At 37.0% G+C, this 23001-nt stretch overlaps 1 pseudogene; it reads right to left on the minus strand.

The window, feature by feature from the left end:
• Positions 1-9039: 9039 nt before the first annotated feature.
• Positions 9040-23001, minus strand: part of LOC130681803 (kelch-like protein 4) — a 69598-nt pseudogene continuing 55636 nt past the window's right edge.

Genomic DNA, 23001 nt, shown 5'->3' on the forward strand with positions numbered 1-23001 from the left:
ATTTACACACATCAACAGAATCAGAAATGAGAAAGGAGAAATCATGATGGACCCAACAGAAATACAAAAAATTATTAGAAAATACTATGAAAATCTATATGCTAACAGGTTGGAAAACCTAGAAGAAATGGACAACTTCCTAGAAAAATACAACCTTCCAAGACTGACCAAGGAAAAAACAGAAAAGCTAAATGGAGCAATTAACAGTAAATAAATTGAATTGGAAATCAAAAAAATACCCAAGAACAAAACCCCTGTTCCAGATGGACTCACCGCTGAATTTTATCAGACATATAGAGAAGACATGATACCCATTCTCCTTAAAGTTTTCCAAAAAATAGAACAGGAGGGAATACTTCCAAAATGATCCTAGGAAACCAGCAGCAGTCTAATAACAAAACCAGGCAAAGACCCCAGAAGAAAAGAAAATTACAGACTATCCCTGATGAGCATAGATCCAAAAATACTCAACGAAATAGTAGCAAACTGAATTCAAAAATACATCAAGAGGATCATACAACATGACCAAGTGGGATTCATCCCAGGGATGCAAGGATGGTACAACATTCGAAAATCCATCAATATCATCCACCACATCAACAAAAAGAAGGATAAAAACCACATGATCATCTTCATAGATGCTGAAAAAGCATTCGACAAAATTCAACATCCATTTATAATAAAAACTCTCAATAAAATGGGTATAGAGGGCAAGTCCCTCAACATAATAAAGGCCATATATGACAAACCCACAGCCAACATCATACTGAACAGCGAGAAGCTGAAAGCTTTTCCTCTAAGATCGGAAACAAGACAGGGGTGCCCACTCTCCCCACTGCTATTCAACAGTACTGGAGGTCCTAGCCATGGCAATCAGACAACACAAAGACATATAAGGCATCCAGATCGGTAAAGAAGAAGTCCAACTGTCATTATTTGCACATGACATGAGATTGTACATAAAAAAACCCATAAAGACTCTACTCCAAAACTACTAGAACTAATATCTGAATTCAGCAAAGTTGCAGGATACAAAATTAATACACAGAAGTCTTTTGCTTTCCTATAGACTAATGATGAGCTAGCAGAAAGAGACATCAGGAAAACAATTCCATTCACAATTGCATCAAAAAGAATAAAATACCTAGGAATAAACCTAACCAAGGAAGTGAAAAACCTACACCATGAAAACTACAAGACACTCTTAAGAGAAATTAAAGGGGACACTAACAGATGGAAACTCATCCCATGCTCTTGGCTATGAAGAATATTGTCAAAATGGCCATCCTGCCTAAAGCAATTTACAGATTCAATGCAATGTCTATCAAAATACCAAGAGCATTCTTCAACGAACTGGAACAAATATTTTTAAAATTCATGTGGAACCACAAAAGACCCTGAATAGCCAATGCAATCCTGAGAAGGAAGAATTGCAGGGGGGATCTCACTTCCCAACTTTAAGCTCTATTATAAAGCCACCATAATCAAGACAATTTGGTACTGGCACAAGAAAAGACCCACAGGCCAGTGGAACAGAATAGAGAGTCCAGACACTAACCCAAACATATGTGGTCAATTAATATTTGATAAAAGAGCCATGGACATACAATGGGGAAATGACAGCCTCTTCAACGGTTGGTGTTGGCAAAACTGGACAGCTACATGTAAGAGAATGAAAGTGGATCACTGTGTAACCCCATATACAAAAGTAAGTTAGAAATGGATCCAAGACCTGAATGTAACTCATGAAACCATAATATTCTCAGAGAAACTCATAGGCAAAAATCTCTTGGAAATAAACATGAGCGACTTCTTTATGAACATATCTCCCCTGGCAAGGGAAACAAAAGCAAAAGTGAAGAAGTGGGACTACATCAAACTGAAAAGCTTCTGTACAGCAAAGAACACCACGAATAGAACAAAAAGGCAACCTACATTGTGGTAGAATATATTCATAAATGACAGATCCAATAAAGGGTTGACATCCAAAATATATAAAGAGCTCACGCACCTCAACAAACAAAAAGCAAATAATCCAATTAAAAAGTGGGTGGAGGAGCTGAACAGTTCTCCAAAGAAGAAATTCAGATGGCCAACAGGCACATGAAAAGATGCTCCACATCACTAGTCATCAGAGAAATGCAAATTAATACCACAGTGACATATCTCCTCACACCAGTAAGGATTGCCATCATCCAAAAGGCAAGAACAACAAATTCTGGTGACAATGCTGATAAAGGGGAACCCTCCTATACTGTTGGTGGGAATGTAAATTAATTCAACCATTGTGTAAAGCAATATGGAGGTTCCACAAAAATCTAAAACTACAAAGACCATTTGACCCAGGAAGCCCACTCCTTGGAATTTACCCAAAGAATGCAAGTTCTCAGATTCAAAAAGACGTGTTCACCCCTATGTTTATCGCAGCACTATTTACAATAGCCAAGATAGGAAGCAACCTAAGTGTCCATCAGTAGATGAATGGATAAAGATGATGTGGTACATATACAAAATGGAATACTATTCAGCCATCAGAAAGAAACAAGTCCTACCATTTGCAACAACATGGATGGAGCTAGAGGGTATTATGTTCAGTGAAATAAGTCAGGCAGAGAAAGGCAAATACCAAATGATTTCCCTCATTTGTGGAGTATAACTTCAAAGCAAACCTGAATGAACAAAGCAGCAGCAGACACACAGACTCCAAGAAGGGACTAATGGTTACCAAAGGGGAGGGGTGGGGGAGGATGGGTGGGGAGGGAGGGAGAAGGGGATTGTGGGGTATCATGATTGGTGTAGCTCAGAGAAGACAAATAAGGACTCTGTGGCATCTTACTACACTAATGGACAGTGACTGTAATGGGGTGTGTGTGGGGGGCTCGATAATAAGGGGGAATGTAATAACCACATTGTTTTTCTTATGAAACCTTCATAAGTGTATATCAATGATACCTTAATTAAAAAGTAAATAAATATGAAAACATGATCTTTCAAAAAAACATAAAAATATATTAACATATTAAATATTTTACTTAACAACATGAGAAAAGAACATGTTAAGATATAAAAAAAAAGCTCATTGTTTTCTTGTCAATAGCACTGTAACACATTTTGCAGGTGACAACCTACTCTGAAAATCGAATCGGTAGCATTGTTATCTACTGCAGTTGATATAGCAAATGCTGTGTATACGTGAAACATTTTCCAGTAAAGTAATGATGTATGAATGTTGTGAAGCTCTGCATTTTGCTCATTTGATGTAACATTTTAGATAGGTAAATACAAAGAAGATTTATTACTTTGTAAAACTTTTGACAAAGAGAAATTTTAAGTGTTTTGATTCATTTTAAACACATCATTAAATAAACAGACCAAAAAAGTACTTTAAAAAAGAAGAGTGTCTTGAAGTTTGCAGGGTATATGTCTTTCACTTCCTTGGTTAGGTTTATTCCTAGGTATTTTATTCTTTTTGATGCAATTGTGGATGTAACTGTTTTCCTTATTTCTCTTTCTGCTAGTTCATCATTAGTGTATAGGAATGCAACAGACCTCTGTGTATTAATTTTGTATCCTGCAACTTTGCTGAATTCAGTTATTAGATCTAGTAGTTTTTTAGTGGATTGTATAGGGTTTTTCTGTACAATATCATGTCATCTGCAAACAGTGACAGTTTAACTTCTTCCTTACCAATCTGGAGGCCTTTTATTTCTTTGTGATGTCTGATTGGCATGGCAAGGACTTCCAGAAATATGTTGAATAAAAGTGGAGAGAGTGGGCATCCTTGTCTTGTTCCCAATCTTAAAAGAAAAGCTTTCAGCTATTCACTTTTCAGTATAATTTTGGCTGTGGGTTTGTCATATATGGCCTTTATTATGTTGAGGTACTTGCCCTCTAAACCCATTTTGTTGATATTTTTTATCATGAATGGGTGTTGAATTTTGTCAAATAGTTTTTTTGCATCTATGGAGATGATTATGTGGTTTTTGTCCTTCTTTTTATAGATATAGTGGATAATGTTGATGGATTTTTTAATGATGTAATATCTTTGCATCCCTGTTACAATCTGACTTGATCACAGTGTATGATCCTCTTGATGTATTTTTGAATTCGGTTTGCTAATATTTTGTTGAGTATTTTTGCATCTATGTTCATCAAGGATATTCTTCTGAAGTTTTCTTTTTTAGTGTGTCTGCCTGGTTTTGTTATTACAGTAATGGTGGCTTCATAGAATGAGTTTGGAAGTATTCCCTTCTCTTCTAATTTTTGGAAAACTAAGGAGAATGGGTATTATGTCTTCTGTAAATTTCTGATAAAATTCAGCAGTGAAGCCATCTGGTTCAGAGGTTTTGTTCTTGCCTAGTTTTTTTATTACTGGTTCAATTTCATTGCTGGTAATTGGTCTGTTCAGATTTTCTGTTTCTTCCTTGGTCAGTCTTGGAAGGTTGAATTTTTCTAGAAAGTTTTCCATTTCTTCTAGGTTATCCGGTTTGTTAGCATAGAATTTTTTCACAGTATTCTCTAATAATTCTTTACATTTCAGTGGTGTCACGTAGGCACATTAGTTTACAATAGGGTAACTGGGTAACTTATTGAGATAGGTTAAAACACACCTAGCATTCTGGCTGAACCTATAAGAATATAACAGCTCCCACTGCAAGAGGCATAAAACCCTAGACACTGAGACCCCAGGCGGCAACCTTGTCCATCCCTGTGATGTGGGAGTTCTTGTTCACAGAGTCAAAGAACGAACTTCATGAACAAGCAAGGTAGGGGATTTACAGAGTTTTAGTCAGGATAAGAGAAAATATGGAACTCTCCACAGGTGCAGGGAGGGGCAGGGCTGCCGCTTGGGGCCTCCTTGTCCAGGGTTCTATGCTTGTTTCAGTCGGAGCTGTTAGTTTCCTATAGGCTCAGCCAGAATGCTAGCTGTGTTTTAACCTATTGTAAACTAATTGGCCTACGTAACAATGGTCAGCGAGCTGTTCCATATCACTGGGTCGCAGTGTGTGTGTGGGGGGTACATTGTTATGTTGTTTCAAACTAAAGCACTCTGTTCTTGCTCTACATTCCTGAAGCCTCAGTAACACTGTGTCCTTCCCCAGGGCCCACACTGTGCTCTAACTGGGCAGCGGTTACTCCCTGCGGCCTCCCTATCTCATTTCCCCCTCTATGGGTGGAGACCCTAACTGCTCTTAGGTCACTGGACGATGACCACTCCAACTGCTTCAGGCTGACAGGGGGCAATGTGAAGGGTGCAGTCAGGTCTCCATCACTGGCTGATCTAGGCAGTCTCGGAAAATGGACATTTCCATCCTGGGCTCCATTTCCATCACCTTGTGTAGTATTATGGCTTCTAGTTGAGAAAGAACAAATCGTGTTATTAGGTGAAGTAAACAGGGGCCAAATATTGGTATAAGAAAAATGTTGAGCCTGATAAGTAGTGAGGCCGTTGAGGAGGAGTTAGTGTTCAGACTAAGGTCAGGAATTAATCCACATTTTTGGCATATTCTTTCATTTTCCCTAAGGGCAAAGAAGGGCCATACATGTGGGACTTCTGAACATTTCCCTTCCTTGCAGCAAAATAAATCTACCTGCATGATCTTATTGTATTGAATATTTCCCTCATGGGGCCAACCCTCTCCATTAGAGAGTTTGTATTGAAGCCAGGCTTGTGTGCAGAACAAGATAAGGTGCTTCTTATTCTAGGTCTGAGGACCAAATTGTCCCAGTACTTCAGAATGCACACCAGAGGCATGTCTGGCCTTAAACTTGAAGAGAAAGCTCCCATGTGGAAAACAAAATGGGAACATGTGTCCAGCACCTGGCCAGAGGCTTCATACCGAGGCATCCCCATACAGATGGGAGGTTGAGGGAACAGCGAAAATCTGTCGCCTCTCTGGCCTGTACTTAATTGCTCCTTACCAGCATGGCCCATACCTTGATTTACCTCTTGCCTTCCCACTAAGCAAGGGTAGTGTCAGAGCTCTGATCACAGTGGGACCTCACCAGCGTGCTCTTACTCTGCTCCTCCTGGGAGTTCAGATCCAGACCCTAGTTTCCTGTGCATGGGCCTTAGCATAGTACACTTGGGCACAGAGTGTGTGATAGATTTCCTCAGTGTCCAAAAGCAGAGGTTGCAGGTTGAATTAGCCATTGGCCATTGGCTTAGTTCATCATGACTATGCAATGAAGCCCCCACAGAAACCCATGAGAAGAGCATATCTCCCCTTTTTACATCCTGCTTCCCTGTCCCAGAGAGAGCTCCTATGCTAGGAGAACCAGAACACTTCCACATGCCACTGAGCCAGACCCCAAGCTCCAAAGGATAGAAGCTCCTTTATTTGGGACCTTGTCCTAAGTTATCTATTCATCTGGCTGTTAACTTGCATTCTTTACTAAACTGGTAAGCTTAAGAGTTTTGTTGACTTTTTTGTGAGCTGCTCTATCAAATTAATTAAACCTAAGGGGGAGGTCGTTGGAACAGCCCATCTGTAATCAGTAGGTCAAAAGAATAGGTAACAGCCTGGGGCTTGCGTCTGGTATCTGGAATGGGGTGTGGAGGGCAGTCTTGCAGGATGGGATGAGGCCCTTTGCCTGGGGAATGTGGTGCTGTCTCTGGGCAGATGGCATCAGAATTGAGTTCTCAGATATCCTGCTGTGTTCAAGAATTTCTTGGGTGTGTTGCATGAGAAGACTCCCTCCCCGCCTCACACACGCATTGCAATTGGGTCTAGGAAGCTTAAGGAGTTGTGGAAAACAGTGCCTTAATTAATAAATAAAAGAGACCCTAGATAGCTCTCCTTCTGCCATGTGGGGGCTCCATGGGAAGGACTTAGTCAGTAACCTGGAAGAACCCAACCATACTAGCACCCTGATCTGAAACTTCAAGTCTTCATAACTGAGAAATAAATGTCTATTGTTGATAAGCCATCTAGCCTATGGTATTCCCTTATAATAACCTGAACCAATTTAGACATCTACAAAGACTCAGTCATGAAGAAATAGAATGTCTGAACAGACCTATAATTTCTAAGGAGGTTGAATCAGTGATCAAAAACCTGCCAACAAGGAAAAGCTCAGGATCAAAAGCTAAGTAGAGAATTCTACCAAACATTTAAAGAAGAATGAACACTAAGCCTTCTCACATTCTTTAAGAACTTTGAAGTGGAGGGAACAATTCCAAACTCATTTTATGAAGCGGGTGTTACCCTGATACTAAACCCAGATAAAAATACCAGAGGAAAACAGACTAACATCTTTGATGAATGTTGATGCAAAAACCAATATAATACTAGCAAAACAATTCAACAACAAACTAATAGGATCATACACCATACCCAAGTAGGAGTTATTCCTGAAATGTATGGATGGAATGACTTATGAAAATCAATTAATACAATACACTACGTTAACAGAATAAAGGGCAAAAATTGCATCATCATCTCAATTGGTGCAGTAAAAGCATTTAACAAAATTTGAAATGAAGCAAGCCCAACTGGACCATTAAGAAGATGGTATTCAATCTCTGCTTGCCTAACTAGGCATGACTCTGGACGCGATCTTCCTGTGGGATCATCCAGTTGTGACTGGGGCATTGGCAAGCAGGCAGTGAGAAGTCCTTTGATTTTTCTTTTACCCACTGGCTCACACTCCAGTTCAACTTGAGTGGCCAAGCTGAGCTCTGGGGTAAAGGTTTACATGACTCTGCTTCTGTACTAATTGGGATATGGTATGCATTTAAAGATCCAACAGAGTTCTGTGTATGTGGTGTTTTTATCTTTTTACAGCCACTATTTCTCCATCTTTACCCTTAGAACTGAAGATGTCTGTAGCCCTCTATTTAAAGAGAATGGCAGGGATAAGAAGCAAACGGGGGGTAGGTTATTTTTGGAAATAAACATGAAAAAGTCAATTCAACCTTCACTTCATATAATTTAAAGCCACACTCTTTATAACCATAAGGAATAAGGAATAGGTTTTTAAAATTCAATTTGTCAAAGTATAAATAACTTTGCACAATTTATGTAGTTCTTTTTTAAAACTTAAACGGCAGCAGTACATTTTATAAGCATCTCTCTGGATTTTATTTGCTGGTTTCACATATGAGAACACAAAGCTTGTTTAAAAGAACACGTTGCATAGATTCTAAAATAATAGTATATTTATTTGAAAAGTTACTTCTTGAAGTATTTTCAACATTTCATTTTACATATTTTTATAATAGCATAAATAGAAGTAAGATTTTAAGGTAAACTACTATCCAACTAGCATTTTTTGTCATTTTTTATTTAAAAAGTTTCTTTTGTAGTACACACATGCCTAATGTTTCTTCTGTATGACTACAACAGCAGGAAAGCACGTATTGGAACATAAAATATAATTATAGGATTAAGTGTGGATATTGGACATTTGGTGTTTCCTCGTGTTAATATTACAGAACATCTTACCAATGTTACTGTACTTTAAAAACTGGTTTTGAAAACTTGTTAAACTTTATTGTAGGAGTTCAAAGAAATTTTTGAGGAGAATATTAGTTTCTATACAAGTGAGGCCCTGACACTCTTAAAGGTGAGGTTGCAGTTTATATCAATGTCAAAAATATTTGCTATTTTTTTGTATGGATTGTATATATGAAATTACAATAATATTTTACTAGTAACATGTGACAAGACAAAATGTTAAAGAATAACAAATCTCTGTGTGCTTTAGAAGACGGTCCTGTACAAGAGTTAGTTTGAACATTTTAGCATACTGTGATCGGTGTAACAAATTAGGTCAGTGATCTATTTTTCTGTTTTAGTTTTTTAGCCTCAACACAGTAAAGGCTTTCCTTTTGCTAAGTGTGAGGTATTATTTAGCTATTTGGGATATTATTTGAGTAAGAGAATGATATTTTACTGAAAATGAGACTTTCTATTTTCAGCTTTAGATGTTCTCTTTTATATTTGTTATTTTCCAGATATTAGAGGACCTTTTTTCTTAAAATAGAAAATGTTTTTTAACTTCTGACACTTAACTTAAAAATTACCAACGCGTAAATTCTTTTATAACATTTCATACCTTGGCTACTATCGATTTCCCTTAAACATTTTAACATTTTAAAGTAATGAGGCTAAGCCTGGACTATTGGATTTCCATTTATAGTATGAGGTGTGACAACACATACACTTAACACACTTAACAGCTATATGTAATCTCTGCTTGAAAACTTGTTCTGGCTTCACAAACGAGAGCAATTATAACTACATACTAAAATGACACAAGAATTTTCATCTTTGATTACTAACTGAAGGAATGAACATTCTTCTCTTCTTCCTACTTCATTTCCTGAAAGTATCCACTTTCCTTCCCTTTGATAAAAATGGCTTTATGGTAGCTTCATCACCACCACACATGCACCCAGTCTTCCAATGTTGACAGGAGCTTCCTAAGACAGAAAATAAAAACAAGGAAAGAAATGCAGTTTGAATGAACTCTGCCTTTAACATAATATGGCATGCTGTAGTTGAAAAAGTCTTTAGCTATTCTGGTCCAACATTCATCTTGTATAAAAAGTAAGGGGAGATACAGGCCAGATCACAGTCCAGAGTGGTAGAAAGAATGTACATATCTTTGGAGTGATGCAGACCTGAATTTGAGGAGCAGGTGATATTGAAGAAGTTTCACCTCTCTGATAATTTTCTCCTTTGAGAAATTACAGCTAATAATACTCATCCTTCGTTTTGTTGTTTTTCTTTTGGGCGCCAGCCAAAAAAAGAAGCACACATTTGTCAATGAGGACATTGCTCTTTGACTCACAAATCATAATATATACATAGAAAGTTGGGCAGGCAGTAAAACTCTTAAATTATTGAATATATTCACTTTCCTGTGAAGGGAATGAGTCCATGAAGTCAAAGGAATGTTCTACCCTCTTCCATATAAGCACTATTGCATCCAATAAAGCATGCATTACAAAATCTTCTAAGAGAATCTGGATAGCCCCTAGAGAAGAAGGTAATCCAATTAATTCCAAACATATGTTTTGTAATCTTTTATTAAAATCTGAAATATACCAATCTTATTACTTTCAATGAGTACCTCTCTCCATTCATCTTTCTGGGCATCATATGACTCAACAGTGTTCAAATAACTATGTCCATCATATCCTCCAACCACATAGAGCCTGTCTCCAAGGAGTCATACAACACCAGCAACTCGAGGAACTCTCAGAGGCACCACAGTTGACCACGAATCAGTTTTTGGATCACACCTGAAGAGGTTTAGGAAGACAACAGAGAAAAGTCCAATAGTGTTAAAATTAAAAATATAGACATTAATAAAATGTGTATTTATGTAAGGAGCTAAAAATACCTTATAAATATTAAATGTAGCCTTTTAAATGTTAAGGATCAGTACAGGAAGAAATTCTCTTCTGCCATCAGAGATCACGCAAAGCATATCAAAAATGTAGATCCTTTCCAAAATACTAGGCATTCTTTGATTGGTACTCAGATTCTCTATGAGCAAATCTCACATATTAGCATCCAAATATTCTATGAAAAATGCCCCCTCTCTCACTTAGTGTACTAACTGGAGGGCTTTTGTGTTTCTATGATCTTATTCGTTATTTACCAAAGTTATACACGATCCTATTTATACAAGAACTCACATTTTAAGCAAATCTGAATATAATTGCCTTTTGGTTTTATGTAATGTAGTATCCTGATTTTCATACAATTTGCAGTTAGAATGATTATACTCTTATCCTATATTTTTCCCCTCTGCGAGTTCCTATTTATCTTCACTGGATCCTAGGATTATTTTCCATTTATTTTTATCTGGTTAGCACCTTATCCCCAAGCCTCTTCTGTAAGCAAATAAAAGGCAGTTTGGTAAGTAATACTAATTAAAATCTTCTCCAGGAATTATTTCCTAAAATTTGAAGCCTATTCACAAAATATGTAATACTAAAATCTAAAAGAAGTGACTAAAAGAAAACTCATATAATTATACATGGAATTGCTCTCTGATTTTATATTGGCCTATTTAAAAAACACAATGAAAAAGATTTATTTTATGAAAGAGGTTTTCGTGTATTACCTTCTACTAATTTCCTTATAATTCTAATACCTGTTTTACTTCTATTTTTATCTCTTTAATCATATTATAAATGATCTAATTCCAGCTTTCCATTTGATCTTGGCCACACACATACAGGAATATTTTTAATAATATATAAAAATCAGCAATAATTAACATAACCTCAATATCCAGAACATACTTCTTAGTGTCACAAAGCATACCACCTGGAGTTCTGATACTACACTAAAACCCAGAAACAGAAAATCTCATAGCTGTATGCTTTAGCTAAGCTGAATCTTCAACACAATTGCTATTAATTGATGCTTCACTCAGCTAACACAGTACACACATGTATGAATTGTGAACCAGGGCCCACAGGATTTCCTTAAAGACTGGCACCCAAACCCAAGACTTTTATACATGTGCATAATAATGCTAAAAACAACTGGTTGTTAATATTATCTGGATACTTTTTGGTTAGTTAACAAATGGGTTTTGCGGAATATTGAATCTTTTGAAGAAAAAACTGGCAATATGGTTGCCATCTGTAAAGACACACAGAAGCAGTTATTTAAAAATAATTAGCCACTATATCACTTTCAAATTAAAATAGCATTATGCCTCTCCCTTTTTGTTTCTTTTTTGCCTTTTGGTCTCTCCTTACTTTGGATAAAAGTATCTGTATTCTAGTGGAAATAAAATGGAGGCTGTAGCAAAGGGAAACAGTCCTGTACTTTTTCTTCCACTTAGAAAAATAATTAGGGATAATCTGCTAGACTTCTTTGCCTCAATTTTCTCAGCAACATTATAGAAATAGGAATCTTGAGCCAAGCAACATAAGTTTATGTGATAGATTTAGAAACCTTTAATTTATATGATTATCTTAAATAATTGGATGAGACTCCCAAGGTACTCAGGAGGCCAACAATTTTTTAGTAAAAAATGGTCTTAGAAATATTGTCTAACAGTGATTGCAATGGGGAGTGTGGGGGACTTGATAATACAGGTGAATGTTGAAACCACAATGTTGCTCATGTGAAACATTCAGAAGATTGTGTATCAAAGATACCTTAATTTAAAAAATGAAAAAGAAAATAAAAATTGTCTAAGACATGGAAATGAGTATTATCTGATTCCACAGAAGATGCACCATTGATTGACTTTCTATGGACAAAGGTATTTTACAACTCTGTAGATGTAGAGGTTAACTTGTAGAAAACTGTGTTTTCTTGTGATTCTTGTATGTAACAATACAAATGAATTTTGCCTGACACAGAATTAATTTCCACCATGTAGAAATGATGATGCTCAAAGATTACATTTTACTCCCTGTAGGATACTAACTGTATTTGCATCTATTAAGTTTTTTCAGCATTCCTAAATTATCTATATACCTTTTCTTCAAAGACTCTTTGAACTGGTTTTAGCATCTTATGGGCTTTCTTCATTAATTAATCACATAAAATCCTTGACACATGTAAATTTCATATTTGTATGAAAGTCATAACTTTCTGAAAATTAACTTTAGCACTAGCCATTTTCTCAAGGTTTTTTGAAGGAAAATGCTAAAAAGGGGATAATGATAGTAGTAACAATAATACTGTTCACAAAAATAATACAAACAAAACAGTATCATGAAATAACTTCTATTGAGTACTTAATGGGTGCCAGGAAATATACTAAATACACTAACATTGATTATCTTGTACCCAAGGAGGTTGATGCTATAATTATTCTCATTTTTCACATGAAGAAACTGATGTTTAGAGATATAAAGTAACAGGATCAAGTTCACATAACTTGTAAATAGTAGTCTTGGAATTTGAACTTAGACTTCCCTTGATTGGTGCAACTCATTATTTGAAAAATAATCTCTTAGTGTTCTTAAGAACTGGCTTTTCTCCAGGCTCTATCAGTTGGTTTTCTTCATACTGCACCAACCCCTTCTTCTAAGTCACAAATTGTTTTTCTCATGCTGTTTTCAAGACTGTCTCTTTGTTTTTGATGTTCAACAGTTTGCTTACACTGTCTCAGTGTGGGTCACTCTAGGTTTGTCCTACTTGAAGTTCCAAACGACATTTCAACCTAAAATCTCTGTTCGTATCTACAAAGCTTTCTCCTTTATTTCCACAGTTTTGACTGTGCTTTTTCCTCTCCCTGAAATTCCCTCCATTTGTTTGTGTACATACAAATTACAAATTTTACCTCTTGCATGAATTTCCCTTGAGGACACCATCCCACACTGATCTCTGTCTTTTGAATTTAGACAACCTTACTGACTGTAAATTTCTCATTTGCTCTTAGTTAATATTATTTAACTATAATATTTGCATATTTTTCTATCTTGAAAAGGTGTATGAATGGTATAAGTGCAAAGTCATTGGACTGACTTAATTTAAACATGTCACACTTTATTCATGCAAATAAGTGTTCCCTTTCAAAAATGTTACCCATGGAAAATGAAATAGTTAACACAATAGAGTCATTGTTCAGAACATAATGCCTCTCTTTGGGAATTCTTTCTGTATATTTTGTGGTGGTAAGTCTTCATCTTTTGAAGACTGATTTGATTTTTGAAACAATGAAGTTATTTTTAATTGAGCTGGCGAATAGGTTGAGTGATACAGCTGGGCATAAAATTTCTTCATTATTACATCCATTCTGTCTTATTATTGTAAAAGTTGACTATCAAACAAGACAGCATATTCTTTTTTTTTTTTTTTGGTATCATTAATCTACAATTACATGAAGAACATTATGTTTACTAGGCTCCCCCCTTCACCAAGTCCCCCCCGCATACCCCTTCCCAGTCAATGTCCATCTGCATAGTAAGATGCTGTAAAATCACTACTTGTCTTCTCTGTGTTGCACAGCCCTCCCTGTACCGCCCCCGCACTATACATTTAATCGTAATGCCCTCTTTCTTTTTCCCCACCCTTATCCCTCCCTTCCCTCCCATCCTCCCCAGTACCTTTCCCTTTGGTAACTATTAGTCCATTCTTGAGTTCTGTGATTCTGCAAAACAGCATATTCTTTTAATATATTTCTTAATGATGGATCTGAAACACTTAAGGAGGATTTCCTCAAAATATTTTGAGCCCAGGAGTACGTGTGGAATTTTACAAAGGTTTAGTCTCCCGAAAGGATTATCACTTATCTGGAAACCTAAAAATCTTTCTCATTCCTGAAAAAAAGAAAAACAACAAATAAATACATGCAAAAGTAAATAGAAACATTTTACTGTTCCACAAGGTTAGGAAGCCTGGTGCATTGGTTAGAAGCAGGGGCATCGTGACCCCCAACAACATACAAGAATCCACTGTATGCTGCAGCTCCCACACATCCACGTCTTTTATACATTGAAGTGCATAGACTCCATTTGTTAGTGTGTGGGTCAAAGTATTCCATTGATTTGAGGCAGGAACATCCATCATATCCACCGATAGCATATAGCCTAGAAAAAAAGACACAAGTGTGTGTATGTGTATACACATACAGAGAGGGAGAGAGAGTGTATTTCCAATTTGTGCATAGAATGAAAGTGAAAGAACCTTGCACAAAGCATTTAAAGTTTCTGAATATATATTCTTCTCTGGTAGTATTTTGTAGCAGATGGTCTGACTGTGAATGGATACTTATTTGAAGGCACTTGGTAAGGTCGACCTTAATCCAAGCCTCTCGCTTTTATCATTTTTGTGAAAGTTACTTTGACGTGGTAGATTAAAGGATTTCATGGGAAATGAAATACAGAGAAAGAAGGGAGATATCAAAAGCAATGGCAGTATTTTTCAACTATGGTTTAATAAAGCTGGAAATTAAAAAAAAGAGTTAGGTGTTGCCAAAGACAAACTCTAGTAAGCTTATAATTTTAGCTAGATTCAACTGCCTAGCACTGGAATCACTATCCTCTTTATGAACCACTTTCCTTAATATAAAAAAATGTCACTGACAAAATAGTAACTTAAACACCAAAGGAAATAGGGTAGAACCAAGAAACTGGAATTTTTCCTAGGGAGATACATTGTCAATGACATTTCTCTGATAAACTTTACAATGCCAATGATTTTGATGAGCAGCATTTTAAATCTAACTTAAATTGAATCCTGCATTTACTAAACCATATGTCTATAACTACACTTCATGCTCAGTTATAAGCCCATTTGTTTTGTGAGTTGGCAAAAATTAGTCAAATTTATTGCTTTCAGCCTGTTCTGCAAGAGTTAGGAGATGGTCACTGAGTCCCCTGATATCATTCAGGTCAGAGCAGAGATAATAACAGTTGAGTTTTTTAAGCTCTAAGACATGGTAAGCCTGGGTTTTCTCTTAACTATAGACATTTTCTACTTCATACACAGGTGCTAAAAAACATCCGTGTTGAAATTTCTACTGAGACCATTTATATGACAAAGACCTGGCTTTATACATAGAAAATATGGACACAGAAGACTATCTCCTGCCACTGATATATCGTGGTGTCTGAAATTCTTATCATTCAAGTGCTTCCTATATGCTAGTCATTGTCTCCAAAGGTCCCTTGTCAGAAAGCACAAAATTACTTGGAAGAAGTAACCATTCAGGCTCTTCACAACCTCTAACACCACAGGACTTTAATATGTTAGCTTTCTCTTATAGGCAAGTGATCACAAGAGGGAAAGATTCAGAAAGATGGTACTAGATGTAATTCTAGAGTTGGAATCCTGGACTCTCAGGAGAGAGTGAATAGAAAGAACAAAAACACTTCCCTATTACAGAGACCAAAGTACTGATAAGTAAAAAATAAGTCATAATGTAAAAAGTGGTCGTTTCTAGAGGGCATAGTTGGAGCAAGTTTGCCTACCAAAGTGCTTTTCAAAGTTTACTGCGCACACAAGTCACTTGAGGATCTTGTTCAAATACTGATTCAGATTCAGGAGGTTTACTTAGGGTGGGGATAGGATTCAGCATTTCTTTTTTGTCATGAATTTTTATTGAGGGACACACTGAAATGCACAAATCTTAGTGTACAGCTTGGTGAATTTTGACCTGTGTATACACTCATGTAAGCATCACCCAGAATAAGATATCAAACCAGCATATCTAAATAGATCTCAGGTAATGCTAATGCGGCTGGTCCCAGGACCACACTTAAGTGACAAGGGACTACAGAATATTTAATTTAAATGTTCATTTTAGGAAAGTGTTTTCTGTCATAGTGAAGCGTCATAAAAGGCTGATAACTAGGATGTCCTGGTCACTGGGAATGCTTACTCACTGATGGAGCACATCAAGGAAGTGCTGTATCACATGACCTGGGAGCAAAGCGCATGCAGGTTTGGTTTTACTCCCTTGCTGTTTAATGCAACAATGCCAGCTGTGCTTCTAGGAATTGACAAACTGGCCAAGTAAGTCCACTGATGTCCCTCAGGGTCCCATCTTTCTACAGTATTTAGATAAGTCAACCCATCATGACCACCAACAGCACACATTGGTCCTTCAAGTGTGGCTATACCTAAAGGATAAAAATAGCATGAGGGCTCACCACAGTACACCACAGATAAGGGATACTATTTCATTCTGCAAACAACTGATGGGATAACAATTTTTTTTGTTTCTTAAATGGGTTTGTGTACACATGAATAATTTACTGATCTTGATATAAAAGTAAATATGGTCTATTAATCCTAGGAAACTTTCTGGCTGTAGTTACTGTATCATGAAAGGCTATCACTGTTGTAACACTAAAATCAAAGCAGGTAGTGAGACCCACTCTACTAGGGATATCATAGAAAAGGGAAGCTGGTTTTTTTCTGGCATAATTTCAAGGCCAGGTTTTGAATGTAAGGGGGAGATGAGATATGATACTGAATCTTAGATAAATTTTAGATTTGTAGGCTATCTGTGGTAGGTCTTTTTAAACCCTGCTCTTTACTATAGGGATTAAAAAAAAGAGATTCCCATGGGATAACTAAATAGAGCTTTCTGAGGTGAAGTCAGAAGTTTGTTCCATTAGATACTATGAATAACCCCTTTCTAACTGGTGCTTATCTGCTCTGGGAATTCACATAATAGGTTTTCTCCCCCACCTTCTTCACCATCTCAGTCAGTCTCTCAGTGGTATATCCTCATCACCTCTCTTACCTCTTTACTGATATCAATGAGATTTTTTAAACTTGCTCTGACTTCTCCACAAGATATGTTTTCTAAGCTATGTCAATGAATCACACTGACACAACTGAGCTGCATAATTATACAGTCTATCATTTGGCATAGACTATGTATTAGATAATTTGGGGTAAACAATACCAGACCTTGATCTGCCACTTTTTAGCTGTGTATAAGTCAGTTCTTAATTGCCTTACTAAGGTAAGTATTCTTCTTTTTAAACAAAGGAGTCTAGCATGCAGAAAGATGTACTCTGCCAATATTCAGGAGAATCAAAGTTCCTCACTATTCCAGAGGTTTTTACTACATCTTTCTTCAACTTCTTGGCAACTTCTGGCTTAAGTATAACCTAGAGCTGCTCTGCAATTTCCTAAATATCCCTGGCTTGGATCTGCAACCTAAGGCTTTCGCTGAAATACCAATTTGATGTTCTGGGAAGGGTCATGATTCATGCATCTAGAAACGCAATGTCTCTCCATCATCATGTGCCCTTTCCTCTAAAATGAGCTTAGAAAAAAAATTCCTGGTGGAGTTTTATATTTGTCAACATGTATTCCTTCCAAAGTTTTTATCTCTCTTAAAGCAGGCCTTAATATACCAGTAGAAGGGAGATAGGTTTGACAAGTCTGACATCTGAAACAAGAGAAGAGTTTGACAGGGTTTTACTATTTTTTTAAAATTTTATTTTGGTATCATTAATCTAGAATTACATGAAGGACATTATGTTCACTAGGCTCCCCCTCTCACCAAGTCCCCCCTACATACCCATTCACAGTCACTGTCCATCAACATAGTAAGATGCTGTAAAATCACTACTTGTCTTCTCTGTGTTGCACAGCCCTCCCCGTGCCGCATCACACTATACATGTTAATCATAATGCCCCCTTTCTTTTTTCCCGCCCTTATCCCTCCCTTCCCACCCATCCTCCCCAGTCCCTTTCCCTTTGGTAACTGTTAGTCCATTCTTGGGTTCTGTGTTTCTGCTGTTTTGTTCTTTCAGTTGTCTTTTGTTCTTATACTCCACATATGAGTGAAATCATTTGGTACTTGTCTTTCTCCGCCTGGCTTATTTCATTGAGCATAATACCCTCTAGCTCCATCCATGTTGCTGCAAATTGTAGGATCTCTTTTTTTCTTATAGCTGAGTAATATTCCATTGTGTATATATACCACATCTTCTTTATCCATTCATCTACTCATGGACATTTAGGTTGCTTCCATATCTCGGCTATTGTAAATAGTGCAGCGATAAACATAGGGGTGCATCTGTCTTTTTCAAACTGGAGTGCTGCATTCTTAGGGTAAATTCCTAGAAGTGGAATTCCTGGGTCAAATGGTATTTCTATTTTGAGCATTTTGAGGAACCTCCATACTGCTTTCCACAATGGTTGAACTAATCTACATTCCCACCAGCAGTGTAGGAAGGTTCCCCTTTCTCCACAACCTCCCCAACATTTGTTGTTGTTTATCTTGTGGATGGTAGCCATCCTTATTGGTGTGAGATGATATCTCATTGTGGTTTTAATTTGCATTTCTCTGATGACAAGCGATGTGGAGCATCTTTTCATGTGTCTGTTGGCCATCTGAATTTCTTCTTTAGAGAATTGTCTATTCAGCTCCTCTGCCCATTTTTTAATTGGATTATTTGCTTTTTGTTTGTTGAGGTATGTGAGCTCTTTATATATTTTGGATGTCAACCCTTTGTCGGATCTGGCATTTATGAATATATTCTCCCATACTGTAGGATTCCTTTTTGTTCTATTGATGGTGTCCTTTGCTGTACAGAAGCTTTTCAGCTTGATATAGTCCCACTTGTTCATTTTTGCTTTTGTTTCCCTTGCCTGGGGAGATATGTTCAAGAAGAGGTCACTCATGTTTATGTCTAAGAGATTTTTGCCTATGTTTTTTTCTAAGAGTTTTATGGTTTCATGACTTACATTCAGGTCTTTGATCCATTTTGAATTTACTTTTGTGTATGGGGTTAGACAGTGATCCAGTCTCATTCTCTTACATGTAGCTGTCCAGTTTTGCCAGCACCATCTGTTGAAGAGACTGTCATTTCCCCATTGTGTGTCCATGGCTCCTTTATCGTATATTAATTGACCATATATGTCTGGGTAAATGTCTGGATTCTCTAGTCTGTTCCATTGGTCTGTGGCTCTGTTCTTGTGCCAGTACCAAATTGTCTTGATTACTGTGGCTTTGTAATAGAGCTTGAAGTTGGGGATTGAGATCCCCCCACTTTATTCTTCCTTCGGAGGATTGCTTTAGCTATTCGGGCTCTTTGGTGTTTCCATACGAAATTTTTGAACTATTTGTTCCAGTTCACTGAAGAATGCTGTAGGTAATTTGATAGGGATTGCATCAAATCTGTATATTGCTTTGGGCAGGATGGCCATTTTGATGATATTAATCCTTCCTAGCCAGGAGCATGGGATGAGTTTCCATTTGTTAGTGACCTCTTTAATTTCTTTTAAGAGTGTCTTATAGTTTTCAGCGTATAGGTCTTTCACTTCCTTGGTTAGGTTTATTCCTAGGTATTTTATTCTTATTGATGCTATTGTTAATGGAATTTTCTTCCTGATTTCTCTTTCTATTAGTTTATTGTTAGTATAGGAAAGCCACAGATTTCTGTAGGTTAATTTTTTATCTTGCAACTTTGCTGAATTCCGATATTAGCTCTAGTAGTTTCGGAGTGGAGTCTTTAGGGTTTTTTATGTACAATATCATGTCATCTGCAAATAGTGGCAGTTTAACTTCTTCTTCACCAATCTGGATTCCTTGTATTTCTTTGTTTTGTCCAATTGCCGTGGCTAGGACCCCCGGTACTATGTTAAATAACAGTGGGGAGAGTGGGCATCCCTGTCTTGTTCCCGATGGCAGAGGAAAAGCTCTCAGCTTCTCGCTGTTCAGTATGATGTTGTCTGTGGGTTTACCATATATGGCCTTTATTATGTTGAGGTACTTGCCCTCTATACCCATTTCGTTGAGAGTTTTTATCATGAATGTATGTTGATTTTGTCGAACGGTTTTTCAGCATCTTTGGAGATGATCATGTGGTTTTTGTTTTTCTTTTTGTTGATGTGGTGGATGATGTTGTTGGATTTTCGAATGTTGTACCATCCTTGCATCCCTGGGATGAATCCCACTGGGTCATGGTGTATGATCCTTCTGATGTATTTTTGAATTCAATTTGCTCATATTTTGTTGAGTATTTTTGCATGTACATTCATCAGGGATATTGGTCTGTACTTTCCTTTTTTGAAAGAAAAACCTTTGCCTGGTTTGGTATTTGGGTGATGTTGGCTTCATAAAATGAGTTTGAGAGTATTCCCTCCTCTTCTATTTTTTGGAAAACTTTAAGGAGATTGGGTATTATGTCTTCTCTATATGTCCAATAAAATTTTGAGGTAAATCCATCTGGCCCGGGGGTTTTGTTCTTTGGTAGTTTTTTGATTACCGCTTCAATTTCGTTGCTGGTAATTGGTCTGTTTAGATTTTCTGTTTCTTCCTTGGTCAGTCTTGGAAGGTTGTATTTTTCTAGGAAGTTGTCCTTTTCTCCTAGGTTTCCCAGCTTGTTAGCATATAGGTTTTCATAGTACTCTCTAATTATTCTTTGTATTTCTGTGGGGTCCGTCGTAATTTTTCCTTTCTCGTTTCAGCTTCTGTTGATGTGTGTTGACTCTCTATTCCTCTTAATAAGTCTGGCTAGAGGCTTATCTATTTTGTTTATTTTCTCGAAGAACCAGCTCTTGGTTTCATTGATTTTTGCTATTGTTTTATTCTTCTCAATTTTATTTATTTCTTCTCTGATCTTTATTATATCCCTCCATCTGCTGACCTTAGGCCTCATTTGTTCTTCTTTATCCAATTTCGATAATTGTGACATTAGACCATTCATTTGGGATTGTTCTTCCTTCTTTAAATATGCCTGGATTGCTATATACTTTCCTCTTAAGACTGCTTTTGCTGTATCCCACAGTAGTAGGGGCTTAGTGTTGTTGTTGTCATTTGTTTCCATATATTGCTGGATCTCCATTTTGATTTGGTCATTGATCCACTGATTATTTAGGAGCATGTTGTTAAGCCTCCATGTGTTTGTGAGCCTTTTTGCTCTCTTTGTACAATTTATTTCTAGTTTTATACCTTTGTGGTCGGAAAAGTTGGTTGGTAGGATTTCAATCTTTTTGAATTTACTGAGGCTCTTTTTGTGGCCTAGTATGTGGTCTATTCTGAAGAATTTTCCATGTGCACTTGAGAAGAATGTGTATCCTGTTGCTTTTGGATGTAGAGTTGTATAGATGTCTATTAGGTCCATCTGTTCTAGTGTGTTGTTCAGTGCCTCTGTGTCCTTACTTATTTTCTGTCTGGTGGATCTGTCCTTTGGAGTGAGTGGTGTGTTGAAGTCTCCCAAAATGAATGCATTGCATTCTATTTCCTCCTTTAATTCTGTTAGTATTTGTTTTACATATGTTGGTGCTCCTGTATTGGGTGCATATATACTTTTAATGGTTATATCCTCTTGTTGGACTGAGTCCTTTATCATTATGTAATGTCCTTCTTTATCTTTTGTTACTTTCTTTATTTTGAAGTCTATTTTGTCTGATACTAGTATTGCAATAGTTGATTTTTTCTCTCTGTTGTTTGCCTGAAATATGTTTCTCCTTCTCTTGACTTTAAGTCTGTGCATGTTTTGGGGTTTGAGGTGAGTCTCTTGTAAGCAGCATATGGATGGGTCTTGCTTTTTTATCCATTCTATTACTGTGTGTCTTTTGATTGGTGCATTCAGTCCATTTACATTTAGGGTGATTATTGAAAGCAATGTACTTATTGCCATTGCAGGCTTTAAGTTTGTGGTTACCAAAGGTTCAAGGTTAGCTTCTTTACTATCTTACTGTCTAACTGAACTCGCTTATTGAGCTATTATGAACATGGTCTGATGATTCTTTATTTCTCTCCCTGATTATTCCTCCTCCTCCCTTCTTCATATGTTGGGTGTTTTGTTGTGTGCTCTTTTTAGGAGTGCTCCCATCTAGAGCAGTCCCTGTGGGAGGCAAATTCCCTCAACTTTTGCTTGTCTGGGAATTGTTTAATCCCACCTTCATATTTAAATTATAATCATGCTGGATACAGTATTCTTGGTTCGAGGCCCTTCTGTTTCATTGCATTAAGTATATCATGCCATTCTCTTCTGGCCTGTAAGGTTTCTGTTGAGAAGTCTGATAATAGCCTGATGGGTTTTCCTTTGTAGGTGACCTTCTTTTTCTCTCTGGCTACATTTAGTACTCTGTCTTTGTCTTTGATCTTTGCCATTTTAATTATTATGTGTCTTGGTGTTGCCCTCCTTGGATCCCTTGTCATGGGAGTTCTGTGTACCTCTGTGGTCTGAGAGGCCATTTCCTCCCCTAGTTTGGGGAAGTTTTCAGCAATTATTTCTTCAAAGACACTTTCTATCCCTTTTTCTCTCTCTTCTTCTTCTGGTACCCCTATAATGCAGATATTGTTCCATTTCGATTGGTCACACAGTTCTCTTAATATTCTTTCATTCCTGGAGATCCTTTTATCTCTGCCTGCATCAGCTTCTCTGTGTTCCTGTTCTCTGTTTTCTAGTCCATTAATGGTCTCTTGCCTCTCGTCCATTCTTCTTTGAAGTCCTTCTAGAGATTGTTTTATTTCTGTGTTCTCCCTCCTTAGTTCTTGCATATTTCTCTGCAATTCCATCAGCATGCTTATGACTTTTGTTTTGAATTCTTTTTCAGGAATATTGGTTAAATCTATCTCCTCCGGTTCCTTCTC

This window comes from Manis pentadactyla, chromosome X (assembly GCF_030020395.1).
Source record: "Manis pentadactyla isolate mManPen7 chromosome X, mManPen7.hap1, whole genome shotgun sequence".
NCBI classification, from domain to species: Eukaryota; Metazoa; Chordata; class Mammalia; order Pholidota; family Manidae; genus Manis; species Manis pentadactyla.